Raw genomic sequence first — 15,711 nt, forward strand, 5'->3', positions numbered from 1 at the left:
ACAGAAACATATTGATATACCAATATATAGTGCTCTATACATGTGGTGTATATATATATATATGTATATATATGTATATATATTCTTTTATGTATCAGCATTTTTAAGACACAAACATACATATACTATCCCTGTGTATCAGGCCACATATACAGATATACTCATACAAGAACATAACATTTAAATAACAAAGTAGACTTCAACTGACCAAAACCAGGCAGGACTTGGATTTGCCTTAGATTCCAAACTGGCTTCTAATGTTGCACAAATTTATCCCTTCATCCCTGGTGTAAAGCTGAGAGGATGAAATCAGCAGATTTACAGCAGGGATGAACCTGGCCCCTTTGGTTCAGTGATGTTCTAGTCCTCCTGGGTAAGAGGGTATTTATTTAGACAGGAATTTAAAAAGTAACAAAAGCCCTTAAAAAGATATGAAATTATCCTACTTTAATGCTGCTTCCCCCATTTCGCATGCGCATATTGCCCTCTGCTTCCCCTTGCCCAGGGTGCTGAAAATACTGCAGGATCCTGTTGGAATTTTTGTAACACAGTAACATGTAGAGGGAATGTTTCAGAGTAACAGCCATGTTAGTCTGTATTCGCAAAAAGAAAAGGAGTACTTGTGGCACCTTACAGACTAACCAATTTATTTGAGCATGAGCTTTCGTGAGCTACAGCTCACTTCATCGGATGCATACCGGTATTTCCACGGTATGCATCCGATGAAGTGAGCTGTAGCTCACGAAAGCTCATGCTCAAATAAATTGGTTAGTCCCTAAGGTGCCACAAGTACTCCTTTTCTTTTTATGTAGAGGGAATGTTATTGTCGAAGCAAGTTCAGTGCTGGTCTTATTGACTTAAGACAGGCAGAAAGCACTCAGACTTCCCAAGGCAGTTCTGCTGATACATCTTATTCCTCAATCATGAATCCCCACCCCTCCAGATCAGTTTGCTGCAGTCACCATGAGCCACAGCCCCCCTTGCTATTCCAGTCCTGGGCTCCCAACGCACTTTGATTCTGACCTTCAGCCTCCTGCCATTCAAGTCCTTAGCTCATCTACCTAGCTCAGCCGATGGACCTCAGCTGTGGAGTACTCCCTTCCATTCCAGCCCTGGGCTCCCACACACACAGTTCTGCTGTTGCACCTCAATCCTGTGATGCAGTGCTCCCTGCTTTTTACATTCTAGGCCCTCAGACATGTCTACTGATGCACCCCTTCAGTCCTGACTGGGGACTTGCACCACCCCCTGGTCTTCCAGCACTGGACTTCTGTGAAGCGCTTTGAAATCTACTGATGAACAGCATTATCTAAGACCTTGGTATTATGATTATGATTGTTCTGCAGCACTCAAATTGCTCATTGTCCTGAAATTACGTGGTCATTCTGTGATGCAAAAAAACGTAGTGGAAGCCACATTCTTTGGGACTTCTAAAACCAGCCTGCATAAATCACTGGATAATGTATCATAGCGAACACTGTTGTACTGGTCAGGAGGAAAAGCCTATGTAGCTTAAGCTAGGTCTCTTCCATTTCTAATTTCTCCAATTCCAAGATTCACTAGAGACTGGCCTCTTTGCTCTGCCATATCCCCAGCATATCCCCTGCTCTGGGAGCTGTGCAGCCATTATTCCAGCTGTACCTCACATGGGAAACTCCCTGGGTCCTGGGCTGGGAGTATTCCCTGTTTCAGCCAACATCCTCTTTCTGCCTCCAGAGTGATGCAGACAGGCTGTAGCAGATCTGTGAATCAGGCCCTAGATTTCTCTTTGCTTTATCCAATCATAGAATATTGGAGGTGGAAGGGACCTCAGGAGATCATCTAGTCCAACCCCCTGCTCAAAGAAAGCAGGACCAATCCCCGATTTTTTTTGCTCCAAATCCCTAAATGGCCCCCTCAAGGATTGAACTCGCAACCCTGGGTTTAGCAGACCAATGCTCAAACCACTAAGCTATCCCTCCCCCAATTGGCCTTGGCTCTGAGTTTAGCATGTCAGAGTCTTGCCTCTTCTTTTTGGTGCATGCACTTTTTTGCCTGCTCGCAGAAGAACTTCAGAATAGATAAAAATCACCAGCATCTTTCTGACAATTGCTCCTGATGCTGGGGTGGGGGGGACGGGGGGGACGGAGGACAGTCGAACAGTCGTCTCTGGCAGAAAGATTTTTTTTAAATGCATGCAGAGAAACCTATTCAGATTGATCAGCCAACATTGTGATGTGTGATTTTTTTTTAACGCTATTACAGAAAAGCATTGACCATGTGTGTGAGAGAGCCTGGCAGGATGCCAAGATTTTGCATAATGAATTCACAGGATGAATCCCATTAGTCTTTCCCCTCCCCCCCGGCGCCACCTCCACTGAATTTTTCTGAAGGCAAATTACAACTGCAAACTGACCAAATAGCCAGATATTGGCTGGGCTGCATCTGATTTCTCTGAGACCTTCCTGCCGAGGCTGTTAGGTATCAGCTTGACTCAGTACACAGTGGTAGGTGATGGGAACAATGGAGGACGGTATCAGGGGGACTGGGAGAGAATTTCAAAGCCTCTAGAAGCTGAAATACACAGAACAAAAGAGGAGAATGGGACTGTGTGCTTTACCAGGCGAGACATGCATTTTATTCGCAGGTTATACATAATAAGAATGGTTGCAGGGGAGAAGGGCATTTCCTCACCGACAATATGGCAGCAATAATAGTCACATGGAGGACAGCTCCTGGTGACCGACCCCAGTGCAGTCTCATGGCAATATGGTGAAGAGTGTTTTATCATCGCTGTAAGCGTGGGTTGTAGCAGGCACCCGTAGATCGGCATTTTCCATGGCTGAATGTCATCCTCTGGAAGGTGCCCTAACCTGTGAGTCAATGAGCCTTGCGAATGCCATTGAAACGTGATCAGCGTCACTCTCATTTGTGAGCAGTAGGAATAAGAGGGCTGGGTTCTTTACAAACGTATGAGTGCCACTCTTATTCAAGGTGAGGTACTGCCATGTGTTTTCCTTTGTCTATGTTTACTGCTGTTCTGTGTGTATGCACGCTTGAGCTCCAATGGAAGACGTCAAAGTAGCTCTGTGTGTGTGTGTGTGTGTGTGTGTGTGAGAAATAGTGCCCTCTACTGGAATATCTCAAAACTGCTCACATGCACAGCTGCTCCCTGCACTCACTGAGCTAATGGGGCAACATTCTCCATGAAGAAGGTTCATGAGTTCTGGTTCCAATGATGTAACTCTGCAGCTAGCTGACAAAGCCTGATGCCTGCGTGCACGTAGCCAGACTGCTGCACCATAGGGCTGGGTGCATTCTACTGCAGGAGAGGCTGTGATGGTGGAAGCAGTATGCACTGTGGGGCTTTACTGTTTTCTAAAGAAGTCCTGGAGTCTCCCCGGTGCTCTGAAACACCAGGGAGAACAAGCTGAAGCTGGCAGGAAAGGTTTTCTCTGTATTGACACAACGTGGCAGTCTAATCCCATTAGCAGCACTTCAGTCTGCTGTATTAGTGTCATCTCACATTAGTATTTGTTTCCACTTGCAGTAGGAGCAAGTTGCTAATGTGAAACGGCCCGTTGGAACATGCTAGTGAGAAAGTGGAGGAGGAGGATGTGCGTGCGGCTTTGCTTTTGCAGAGGGGTTGGCTGCCTGGCTGGCATGTTGGTTGGCACTGGATACCTACAGAAGATGAACTGCTCAGCAGTGCCAGTTCCTGCCATTCTAGGGCATAGCGGGCTACTTTCAACAGAGTCAGAACAATTGGTGATCAAAGCTAGGCCCAAGCCAGACTGCTTGCTCAGATTACTGATGGGATAGGGAGCCTTTCCCTTCTAATGACAGGTTTCAGAGTAACAGCCGTGTTAGTCTGTATTCGCAAAAAGAAAAGGAGTACTTGTGGCACCTAAGAGACTAACCAATTTATTTGAGCAAAAGCTTTCGTGAGCTACAGCTCACTTTATCGGATGAAGTGAGCTGTAGCTCACGAAAGCTTATGCTCAAATAAATTGGTTAGTCTCTAAGGTGCCACAAGTACTCCTTTTCTTTTTCCCTTCTAAGTCACTGGTAGAAATCTGCCCCCTTCAGTAGCGGCCAAAAGTTGCTCCTATTTGGTGGCCTGACGAGTCTCTGTCTGTGACCCAGTGGACAGGTGTTCACATCACACAAACCACTGGCATTAAGTGGCTTCCTTGTTGGTGATGTCGGCAAAAGGGCCCCAAACCAGGCAGACCTTGAGGACTGAATGGCAGTTTCCCACTATCTGTCTAAAGGTCTCTCCGGTCAGCATTGAAGGGACTTTGGTGGGGACTCTGCTCCTGACACTCTCGGTGTGGTACCTTAAAACCACCAGGATGACTTTGAAAGAGGTTTAATTAAGAGTTCTGAGCTTCCCTTTTCTTTCCTCCGGGGAGGGAGGGAATAGCTCTCTCCGCTTTGAGCTTTCTAGTCCCCTAGCTGCTCAACAGAAGTGCGAATGTCTCTAGAACAATGTGTCATTCGCCAATGTCCTCCAGTGCAGCACCTCACCTACGCATGTCACCTACAGACAGCGTCACATTCATTTCACATCATTACATGTGACAAACCCTGGCATTGCAGCCCATAGATATTTATATAACATGACTACCATGGAGACAATCGAGCCAACAGCTCACGTTGCGAAAGGATGCCAAGCAAGGGATGCCATTTAAGGATTCCCTTCTAACATGTATGACCCTTCCATTCAATTTGCCCCTCACTCTTCCCAGGTAGTCATCCTAGGAAAAAACAGCTGTTGGAGTTTTCTCCTCACTCTACAGGCATCAAAGATTTTCCTTGGATAACTTTTCAGGCATGAGTTGATCACATGATTCTATCACCCCCGCCCCTCCATTAGGAATATTCCAGGTAAAGCCTTCCTGCCACTGGGACAAAGTAATATTAGGGCTTTGGGAGCAGTCAGGGTTACCTACTGCATAGCGAGAAATACAGATGACGAACAAATGGGCTGCCAGTGGGACACTGATTAACCTGCAGTTTCCAGCCACCGAGATGGTAATCCACTAATTGCTTCATCTTTTGTAGGGGCTCACTTCAAAGTCAGACCTGATGGAGCTAAAACTTCCGGATAAAAGTCTCTGATTCCAGGTGCCGTTTCACGGAGGACAAATCATTGCATAATATTTCCCGGCTGACAGTCTGTCCCAGGCCAGTGAGCCCCAGCGGGTGTGGTGATGGGGAGGTGCCGAAGCCTACCAGAGAGATACCTCCTGGAAGGTAAAATCTTCTCTCCACAGAGCCCAGAATGGGCAGTGGCACCATGCATTTCCCCACACATCGTGTCCCTCATCCCTGACCTGGGGAGACCACCTCCAGGACTTGAGAGGGTTGTTCAATCGTCATCCCACACTGAGTTCTTGCTGAGGCTCTCGGCTGGGATGGAGGCAGGTAATGCCAATTGCTTTTAGTGGGTCAGATATTATGTTTACACTGTGAGCACTACAGCAGCACAGCTACCCCGCTGTAGCACCATAGTGCAGGCACTTCCTACAGCAACGGAGGGTTTTTTTCTGTCACGGTAGTGAATCCACTTCTCTGAGAAGCGGTAGCTAGCTAGGTCAATGGAAGAATTCTGCCATAGACCTGGATGCATCTACTGGATGCCAGGGGCTAGGTCAGCTTAACTACATTGCACGGGAGTGTGTGAATTTTTCACACCCCTGAGAGACACAGCTAGGTCAATCTAATTTTTGTAAGTGCAGACCTGGCCTTAGTAATGGCCACGAGCTCTCTAGATGGTCCAGGAGGTTTTCTTTCACCCATTGTAGGACAAGGACCGAAGGTAAGACAAGAAGTTATTGGCGTTATCTGCAGCAAGGGAGATTTAGGGTAGATATTAGGGGGAAAAAACTTTTTAGCTATAAGGGTAGTTAAGCACTGGAATGGGCTTCCAAGAGGTATGTGGAATCCTCATCATTGGAGGTTTTTAAGAACAGGTTAGACAAATGCCTGACAGGGATGGACTAGGTTTACGTAGTCCTGCCCTAGTGCATAGGCCTGGACTTGATGACTTCTCAAGGTCCCTGCCAGCCCCACGTTTCTATGAGTCTGATTGTACGTCTGGGAAGCAGATGGATCTTTTGCAAGTGGATCTTAGCACAACCATTCATGCTCATCGCCTCCAGACTGAATAACATCAATGAACTCTCCATAGATCTTAATCTGGAGACCACCTGAAAACTTGAGCAGATAGTAGTGAATGCAGGACTCACTTTTCTTAGCGATTTTGTTCACAGGGTGCTTTATATTCTGCATTTCCAATTTTTTTCCTCAGGTGTAATGAAAGATGCTGACTTTGACAGAGCTGAGCAAGCGTTGAATATTCACTCAGTTTTTTAAAGTGAATTCTCATTGATGGGCATTCACAGAACTTTTTTGCGTTCACTTTTCATTAATATTCTAGCTAATGAGTTTCCTGGCAGGAATATTTGTGGAAGCATCCAGATTTTTAAGCAGCTATAGGAGAATATTTGCAGAAAGCAATTTTTGAACTCATAAACATGAATATTCAAGCCTGAGTCTAAAAGTTATCCTATTAGGAAAACACAGAAATGTCAGACGAGATGTGTACTCAATCAAAAACTCACCAGAACAGCTTGACTTTTGTCTGTCCAAACCAACTGCTTATTTACAAGCTACAGACTGAGCATACATGGAGAAAGTATTCAACAAATGATTTCAGATGGAAGGTGTAGCCAGGAAAATGTTTAGCTACCCATGGACAAATTACAAACAGAAAAAAAGCAAATTTGTCTTATGAATTATTTGCTGTGATGAGTTTGCTCAGTTCTAGCTTTGATCTAACAAACCCTGTATAGTTTCATAGATTTTTAAGGCCAGAAGGGACCATTACTATCATCTAGTCTGATTTCCTGTACAACACGGGCCGTGGAATTTCACCCAGAGATTTCTGCATCTAGGCTAATGATTTATGGTTGAACTAGATCATGTTTCCAGACCACCTGTATGCAGACAAAGGGCAACCCATCGAGACAGTGAATGGAGGTGAGTAGCGTTTCTTCACTGCCTTGCACATACTCCAGCCAGCGTTTGCATGGCCCACGGTAGTGCTTCTCTCAAACTTTGCAGTAACATTTCACCCACTGAGATTTCATAAGAAGCAAGGTTCAAACCCTGCAGAATTAGCTCCCATTAATTTTGATATACCACCGACCTGACCACGGCATTACATTTTCATTTAGTTAAGTGTGCATGGGGCAGTGGAAGATCAATCAGTGGGAACAAGCATCTTGTGGCAATATATCGGCAACAGAGTGTCAAATGAAACCTTTCCACAAAGATGCATTGTGTGTGCTTATATAGAAGTATACATATACACACCGTACAGACACCTTGGAAGGTTAGCCAGGGCTAAATGGAAAAAAATCACCATTTAAGCTAGATGCAGCCAAGACCTTTTAGTGTCCCTTCTGGTTTTATGGTGTGAATTCCTTGGGGGCAAGGATCCACTGTTCTTTCTGTTTGGAAAGCAGAAATAAATAATACCCTTGCAAGATCAGCCTTGCTCCCTATGGTACATTTTCCATTAGCTTGCTCAGGTTTCTTTAAATGACACAAACAATGGGGAACCCACTATTCTGCTTATAGAGATTATTGTGCAGCCTAACTGCTCTCACTGGGAAGGGGAGGAGTTCCCTCTGAAATTCCTTTGGACATTTCCCTGTGTATATTTCCAGGCTGGTCCTTCTAGTCACACCTCAAGCAATTCCTGTCCGTCTCAGTAGAACTCTTGTACTCCTCACACCTCCTGACATTGCTGCTTAGCCAAGCTGTGCATCTTTCAGCTCTTTGGATCATGACTCATAAATCAGCCACCCACCCCTAATCAATTTCGCTGCTCCTCAAGGAATTCCCCACTATTTGTTCTGGCAAAAATACCCCAAAACATTCCCAAAGCACAGAACAACAGCCTGAATAGCGTGGGGTGGCTAAACAAGAAAGGTGTCACACACACCCTGAGTCCCTGCCCCTCGCTTTGAGGCACATGGTGCCAGGGTGCAGCCAAACTCAAAAGAATATTATGCTGAGGGTCTCCCTAGTCTGTAGTCCCGCCTAATGGAGCAATTGATTCCAGTTGAGCCCAGGGTCCCGCCTGCTGGGTTTCCTAGCAATCACTGCACAGAGAGGAGAAACCTGGATTCCATATTCTGTTTAGGAGGAGAGACTATTAACCCTTTATCTGACAGATGCCACAAAGGTGGATTTTCAAATGCTCGGAACCAAATGTGCTGAGCTCTTTTGAAAATCTGGCCCTAATATGGGGAATACACTATGGGGAAAATTTTCAAAGCCACAAAGCACATTTAGGTGTCCAAATCCCATTGAAATCCAGTGGGCCTTGGGTATCTAATTCCCTTAGGTTCCTTTGAAACTCCCAGCCTATAAAATGACACAGACATATAGCTATAATACAATCTCAAAAAGCATGGGATTTAAACACAGATAAATACATTTGGGGTTCTTTCTCTTTATCTTCTGGTGTGTGCACCGTTAGGATCAAAATTTTCCAGGTTTTCTGCACAACTATAGAATCACAGATGTGTAGGACTGGAAGGGAGCTGAGAGGTCTTCTAGTCTAGTCCCCTGCACTCAAGGCAGGACTACATAACAACTAGACCATTCCTGACAGGTGTTTGTCTAACCAGGCCCTAAAAAACTCTAGGTCTAACTAGAAATTTGCATTATTTTTTTTTGGTGGAAGCTGAGGTTCTCATGCAACAACATGACCCCGGAGCTGGCTCTTTAAGAAAAACACCAGCTGTCATGAAATGTAGTGCCATCAAATCACAAGAGTTGGCAACACTAAATAGCCAGAGATATAGGACTGTCTTTTTGTTCTGTGTTTGTATAGTGCTGAGCACAGTGGGGTCCTGGTCCACGACTGTGCCTCCTAGGCATGATTGTAATACAAACAATAATAGTATAACAAAGGTAGACAGATATCACCCATTATAGCACATCTTTTTAAGTTAAAAGGTAGAGCTATCCCGTCAATCCATCCTTGCTCCTGACGTGGTAACTCTTGACTATTCAAGTGCATCTCATGCAGGGACGGGGTAATTATCACGCTGTACAGGTTTGGATAATTACACAGCAGCTTCCAAGTCATTACAAAAGAGAGACAAGATCATTCCTTGGGGATCCTCTAAGTGCACATTACCCAGGAACCTTCAGGGCTAGTGGGGGCTGGGGCTCATAATTCACTTAGCAGAGGGATAATCTTGGGAACTCATCTGGATCCCGAGGACTGCCCCTAAATGTAGTGTACTGCAGCCACCCTTGTTCTCTGTATTGAGATCTAGCCACGAAGGCGGCTGCTTGAATAAACGGGAGTGAGCAATCTATGCTGTCATGCAAATGCACAGACCCTTCTCTGTGGACTTGCATCTTGTGCCCAGGGAGAAGCTGTAGCAAGTGTAACCCACTGGTAGGTGTGTGTTAGAGTCCTCTCTCTATGCCTGATTGATCGAGGATGTGGGGCTGTTGCGAATACAGACTAACACGGCTGCTACTCTGAAACCTGTAACTACGGAGTGTGTCTCTTTAGCTCAAGCTGTAGTGACCCCTGCATTTAGCTCTGGCAGTCCCTAGGGCTGGCTGTCACACAAGCACGCTCTGCTGTGGGATGGCTGTTGCAGGCAAGGCCTAGTCTGGCTTCCAGGAGTGCGGGGACAGCTTCTTGCTAGCCTCTAATAGGTGGCTGTGCAAGAGGAGCTGTCCTTAATCCATCCCTAGTAGTCCACACAGTCCAGAGAGCTACCGGGATCACGCAGCTGCAGGGTGGAGTCTAGGTAGATGGATGTGGAAACATTCCTCAGTGCAGAGGGGCTGTGCTGCCTGGGTGAGGAGAAGTGGCAGCAGTGCCATGCTGCTTACGGGCGGTGGCACTGTGGCAGGGCTATGCTGCCTGGTGCAGTCGCTGCTGGAAAATTTAGCAACAGCCAAATGGTGTATGGCCAGCAGGAAACTTGCTACAACCTGCAAATACTGCAGCTGGAAAAGCAGATCCTAATAGCTAGAGTGTATGTGCCTTTCCCCCATCCCCTGTCACTTAGGCACTTCAGCAACAGAAGTCGAGGCTAGACAAATCTACAGCAACCACCTATTCAACCGGAAAACCCGTCAGATCAATATCCCTGACTGCTGCAGGATGTTCCCTCAGCAAACATACACCCTTTCTCCCATTTAAAATCCTCGTGCACTCTTGATAGAAACAGATCCCACAAAGAGTGGGTATGAGCGCATTAGGGGATGTGACGAGGGAAAGTTCGGGGGAACAGTGCAATTGTAACGCTGCTGGCAGATGCCGTGGAGCCCTTCTATTCATCGGGGTTTCTGGACGTGAAAGAAACATCCTGGAAAATTGTTACTGTCTTGTTCCCTCAAAGTGTTTTGTAATGAGGCTTGCAAACCATAAAATTTTCAATACTACAGTGATTTTGCCCTCTCACTTTGCGCAGACTTTGTGTCTCAAAGAATTAGCTGCCTGAATACCTAATGACTGTCTCTGCTAAAAGAGGCTTATGAATGCATGGTAGGGTGTCCTCCCAATGGCCTGGGCTCTCACAGCCTATTACACACCAACTGAGACTGGAAACTCGGAACCCTCTCCCCAGGTTATACTTGTGCAGTTCCTGAAGAAAATTCTCCAAGGCCTGGTCTACAAACAAACTTACACTTAAATATACTAAATAAACTTGGCTAAACTCAATGTAGCTGATGTCATTCTTCTGAAATAAGAGCATCTGTACAGGAATAACTATGTGGGTTTTAATTGACACCTTTTGTTAATTTGGTGCAAGTTTTTGTGTAGACCAGCCCCGAGAGTCATTGACTCTGAATAAAGAAAAGGAGTACTTGTGGCACCTTAGAGACTAACCAATTTATTTGAGCATAAGCTTTTGTGAGCTACAGCTCACTTCATCGGATGAATGTTCTCATCAGCTTGGGAACTAGGATCTCACCCAAATGTCAAGTGTTTTTCCCATTCTGCAGCTGTCTCTTGGGGAACCTTGCCAAGAGAGTTAACTGAGTGCAAAACCCCAGGCGGTGAAAGACTTGGCATCTCTCAGGACACCAGACTCACAAACCTCACAGCTTACGAGAGTGAAGGTGATTAACCCATGGAACAAGCTACCTATGGAAGTGGTGGATTTTCCATCTCTTGGCATCTTCAGATCAAGACTGGGTGCCTTTCTGGAAGGTATGTGTTAGTCAAACACAGGTTATTGGGCTTAGTACAAATTCTTTGGCCTGTGTTATGCAGCAAGTCAGACTAGATGATCTAATGGTCACTTCTAGCCTTATAGTCTATGAACCTACTTGCTGGGACTCTGGGCAAGGTAGTTTCCATTCCCTTTTTCTCACCACTTCGGTGTAGTGCTTTACTCAATAACAAGGGACTATGAATTAATGGTTCTCTCTGACAGCCACCAAAGAATTGGGGTAACCTGGAGCCATGAAGCTGACACAATCAGGATCTGGATTCCTGCTTTCTTCAGTTTCTATACGAGTGCTGCTCAGACTGGCTGCTGCTGAGGGGTGGTGGGGAACTTCGCGCACGTTAAGCATGTTAGCTGAAGAACACATTGTTGTATGCCTGCCTGAAGGCTATTTACACAGTTCCAATTGATTTGTTGTAACCTGCAATTATTTTAACTGATTTTTTTTTCATGCCGTTCGTGTTGGCTCGCAGGAAGATGAGTGATATTTCTCCCTGTTAAAGCGACTCTGGATATGACAGGGAGGAAACAATACTGACACTACAGTAAATCTTGGCTGGAGTGATGGCCACAAAGCCACTTTCCAGGCAGATGCTCCCAATGCCTCAGGAGGAAGTAACTGCTCATTTCTGGCTGCGCTAAATCAGGTAACAAAAGTTCAGCTTTACTAGTTATTGTTTGATTCCTTCCTCTCTCTGTGTCTCCCTTTCTTTCTCTTGTCCTTTCTTTCTCACTTCCTTTTTAATTTTCTCCTTTTTCACTCCCTTTCTTTCTCTCCAGTGCCACCCAGCCATGGTGAGCATGGATCATTGGCAGGCCCAGCAGCAGCCAACGGCTTATGGGAAGAGCAGAGTTCGATTCAGGACAACGTGGGAACGAGGCAGCAGACTAACAATCCTCCTACAGAACCCTTTGAAAGCAGTCATCTCTCTCTTCACCTCCCCCCAGACGCCCACTCCCAAGAACTCAGTCTGCTCATGTCCCTAGTGAATAGTATCAGTTCATTCATTGTTCAGAATGAATTAGCAGCCAGAGGGAGTTGTGCCCTGTGTGATTCTAGTGGCGTCTTTGTAAGCAAACACTTTTTACCTGTTAGTCATGGGGAAATCCCAGACAGGGCTGGTGTTCTCCTCCCATGGGCCCTGGCTGTTCTTCCCCTGGTTTGGGGTTGGTAAACACAAGATGGATTCATTCCCCAGATCAGTTTAATGGGTCAATGTCTACTTTTCTACATTTTGCCTCTCAGCATGCTGGGAATACTCCAAATATATTGCAAGGGAAATAAACTATTGATTGAAAAGGGAGGAAAGGGGAAATCCGCTAGCGATTCTAATAGTAAGAGCAATCCTTAATAATCGTCATAATTTGTAGACAGCAACAGCCTCAGACCATTCCAAAGTAGACACAGAATTTCAAAAAAATAGATTGTAGAAACTGGATCTTTTGCCCTCCTTAAGATGGACTCACACTGCTGAAATTTACTAATGATATCAGTGATGGTTATTATTAAGTCAAATTTTCAAGATGTGTCTCATTGACTTTCAATGGGATTTAAGAGCCTAAGTCCCTTAGGTGCTTTTGAAACTTTAGCCCATTATTTGTGTTATGGTATGTGACAAAGCTCTGTCCTTGTCTCCGTGAGGCCCGTGTTTCCTGGTGGATTTCGCTAGCCTCAGAGGCTCACTGTGACCCTCCACGTAGCCCTTCTCTCTCTAGAGACAAGGCTCACAGCCTACTGAGCCATTTTCATCAGAAGCCAGCGAGGGAGGTGAGGAGAAGCTATCCTCCCTTGCACAGTCTCTGTTGTCTCCTAGTCTCCGTGATTAATCAGGGGGGCAAAAGGGAGAGCCCGGCCCCGCCCTCTACTCTGGGCTCCAGCCCAAGGACCCTAATAGTATCAGCAATGGTGGCTGACTTTTTAGAAACAGGACATGTACAATTCCCTGGGCTACTTCCCCACAGCAGCCCCCACTTCCTCAAGATCCACTTCACCCTTACCACAGGGCCTCCTTCCTTGTGTCTGATATGGTGTGCACTGCTCTGTCTCTCCAACAGCACAACTTCCTCCTACAGCTCCTGACATGCGCACCTACCTGACTAACTGGGAGGCTTTTAACTAGTTTCAGCCAGCCCCTGATTGACTTCAGGTGTCCCAATCAACCTAGCTGTCCTCCCTGCCTTCTGGAAAGATCTTAATTGGCCCAGGTGTCTTAATTTGGACCAGGAGCAGCTGCCATTTGCTTATTTTGGTAGCAGGGATTTGTTGAGCCTGTGGCTAATATATCTGTGTCCCATTACTTCACTATAGCCATCTGGCCTTGTCCTGTCACAGGTAACACTTAAATAATAATAGTAATTAGTATTACGAATACTTTTTGGAAAAATGGTCTGTCAGTGGCACAGTGGGACCTGTTGAATTCTGGACACATCTGAAAATGTGATTCGCCCAAGGTCACATGGGGAGGCTGAGGCAGAGGCAGAATAAGCTGAACCCAGATTGGCTGAGTCTCAGCCCAGTGTCTTCATGACACCATCATGCTTTCTCTTCGCTATTGAGACAAAAGGTACCGATTTCCTGGTTATTACAGTGTCGTCATTCATCCTTCCATCTCTCTACTTTGCATTTCCCAATATCTGCAGCATATTTTATTTGTCTCCTTGTGGTAACTTTGCTGTCCACTTCTTTTGTGCATTCTGTATTTCCCCTGCCTCTTCCTAACTGGCATCTATTCAGTTTTCTCTTCGAAACATTGACTTCTTAATTAGGACAGTGACTGCGCCCAGGGCAAGTGGCTGGCTGCAGAGCAGAGAGAGTTCAAAGGATTCCACGTGGCTATCTCATCAATTAGCTGTTCAAAGATTTTTCTCCAGTCAGACACTTGTAAAAAACATTTTTGTGTTTAATTCCTTTTTTCATGACAGAGTTGTAAATGACAGTGGGGGAAAGGGAAGCTGAGAGGCTATATTTAAGGTGAAGACATAAAGGATCTAAATTCAACAGATCTGCTCCTGATCTCGTTCACACTGGGCTGTAATTTGATTGACTCGAATGAAACCTGGCCCATAGGGAGATCAGAATCTGATCCAGTGCTCCGAATAGGTGCAGCATTTAGAATGTGATAGCAAAAAGTGTCACCAGGTGTCTTCGTAGGAAACACCTTAATGTAGTCCAGCGGGCAGTCATTGCAGTGCAAGGGATGGGTCAACCAGTATAGAGAAGAGGATTAAGGCTCTGGAATGGGACTCAGAAGAATGGGGTTCAATTTCTGGCTCTGACACAGACTCCCTGTGTGATTCTGGGCAAATCACTTAATCTTTCTGTGCCTCAGCTTCCTATTGGTCAAATGGGGATAATGATACTCTCTTGGGGTATAACTTCACTGCCGAGTTAACTCAAGTTACTCCTCTTGAGTTAGCCTAGCTTGAGTGGGAGCAGCCACGCTATGGAATAACATGCAGGCAGCAGTGCCCATGCTGGTGTTGCTCTCCCTCATGAGGTGCTAGGACGTCTACGGGCACGTCCCACTGTTCTGTGTGCACTGCACTAAGTTGAGCTTCTTTCCCAGTGAATTGTGGGAGAACTTCTCTCTCCTTTTGGGGCACACACAAAAGGGAATTGTGGGAAGGCCCTGGAGGACTAGCAGCTAGGGTGACTGGAGAGCAAGGGTAATAAATAGGGACAGGGGCTGGAGGGTAATAGGAACCTATATAAGACAAAGCCCCAAATATCGGGACTGTCCCTATAAAATCGGGACATCTAGTTACCCTACTAGCAGCACCGACATGACATTAGCCTACATCTACGCTATTCAATGGTCATGCTAGCAGCTGAGGAGTTGTGCTCACTTGAGCTGGGGCCTATATCCCTGATGGGTCAGCCAACATGAGACAAAAGCACCGCCATGCCAGAGTTCAGGGTTTTTGTGTGTGTATGGGACTCGAGTTAGGGGTAACTTTCTGGAGGACGTGGGGAGGATGTTTGTGTTTCTTATGCTAAGCCCATACAGTTTCCCTGCACTGATGACAGAGCAAGACTCATCCTCCCCTACCCAGGTGCGAGGGAGAAGAGATCAGAGAGGCTTGTACTGCCAGCCAAGCATTTAGATTAGCCTGAGTTGCCTGCGTTAAATCCCCCAGCAGGGCCTGCAGCTATACAGCCTGCAGAAGGTGTCTCCATGAGATAAAGACCCTGTTAGTGCTTTCTCTCACTGATGGCAGTGAAGTCTCATGCCAGGTTCCCCAGCTCTCATTCCCATGGAGATGGGAAAGTTACTGTTCCAATGTCATTGTGCCATGCTTCATGACAGGACGGCTTTGGCAGTTGACCAAGTTTTGGGTTACAGCGACGAAATCTAAGGAGCAGAATACTGCCTGCATTTCAATGATTGCAGAGGGAGAAAGCCAAATGCTCTGGGATGTTTATTTGTGTGTCTAAGAGTATGTGTTT

Source organism: Eretmochelys imbricata, chromosome 21 (assembly GCF_965152235.1).
Source record: "Eretmochelys imbricata isolate rEreImb1 chromosome 21, rEreImb1.hap1, whole genome shotgun sequence".
Lineage (NCBI taxonomy): Eukaryota > Metazoa > Chordata > Testudines > Cheloniidae > Eretmochelys > Eretmochelys imbricata.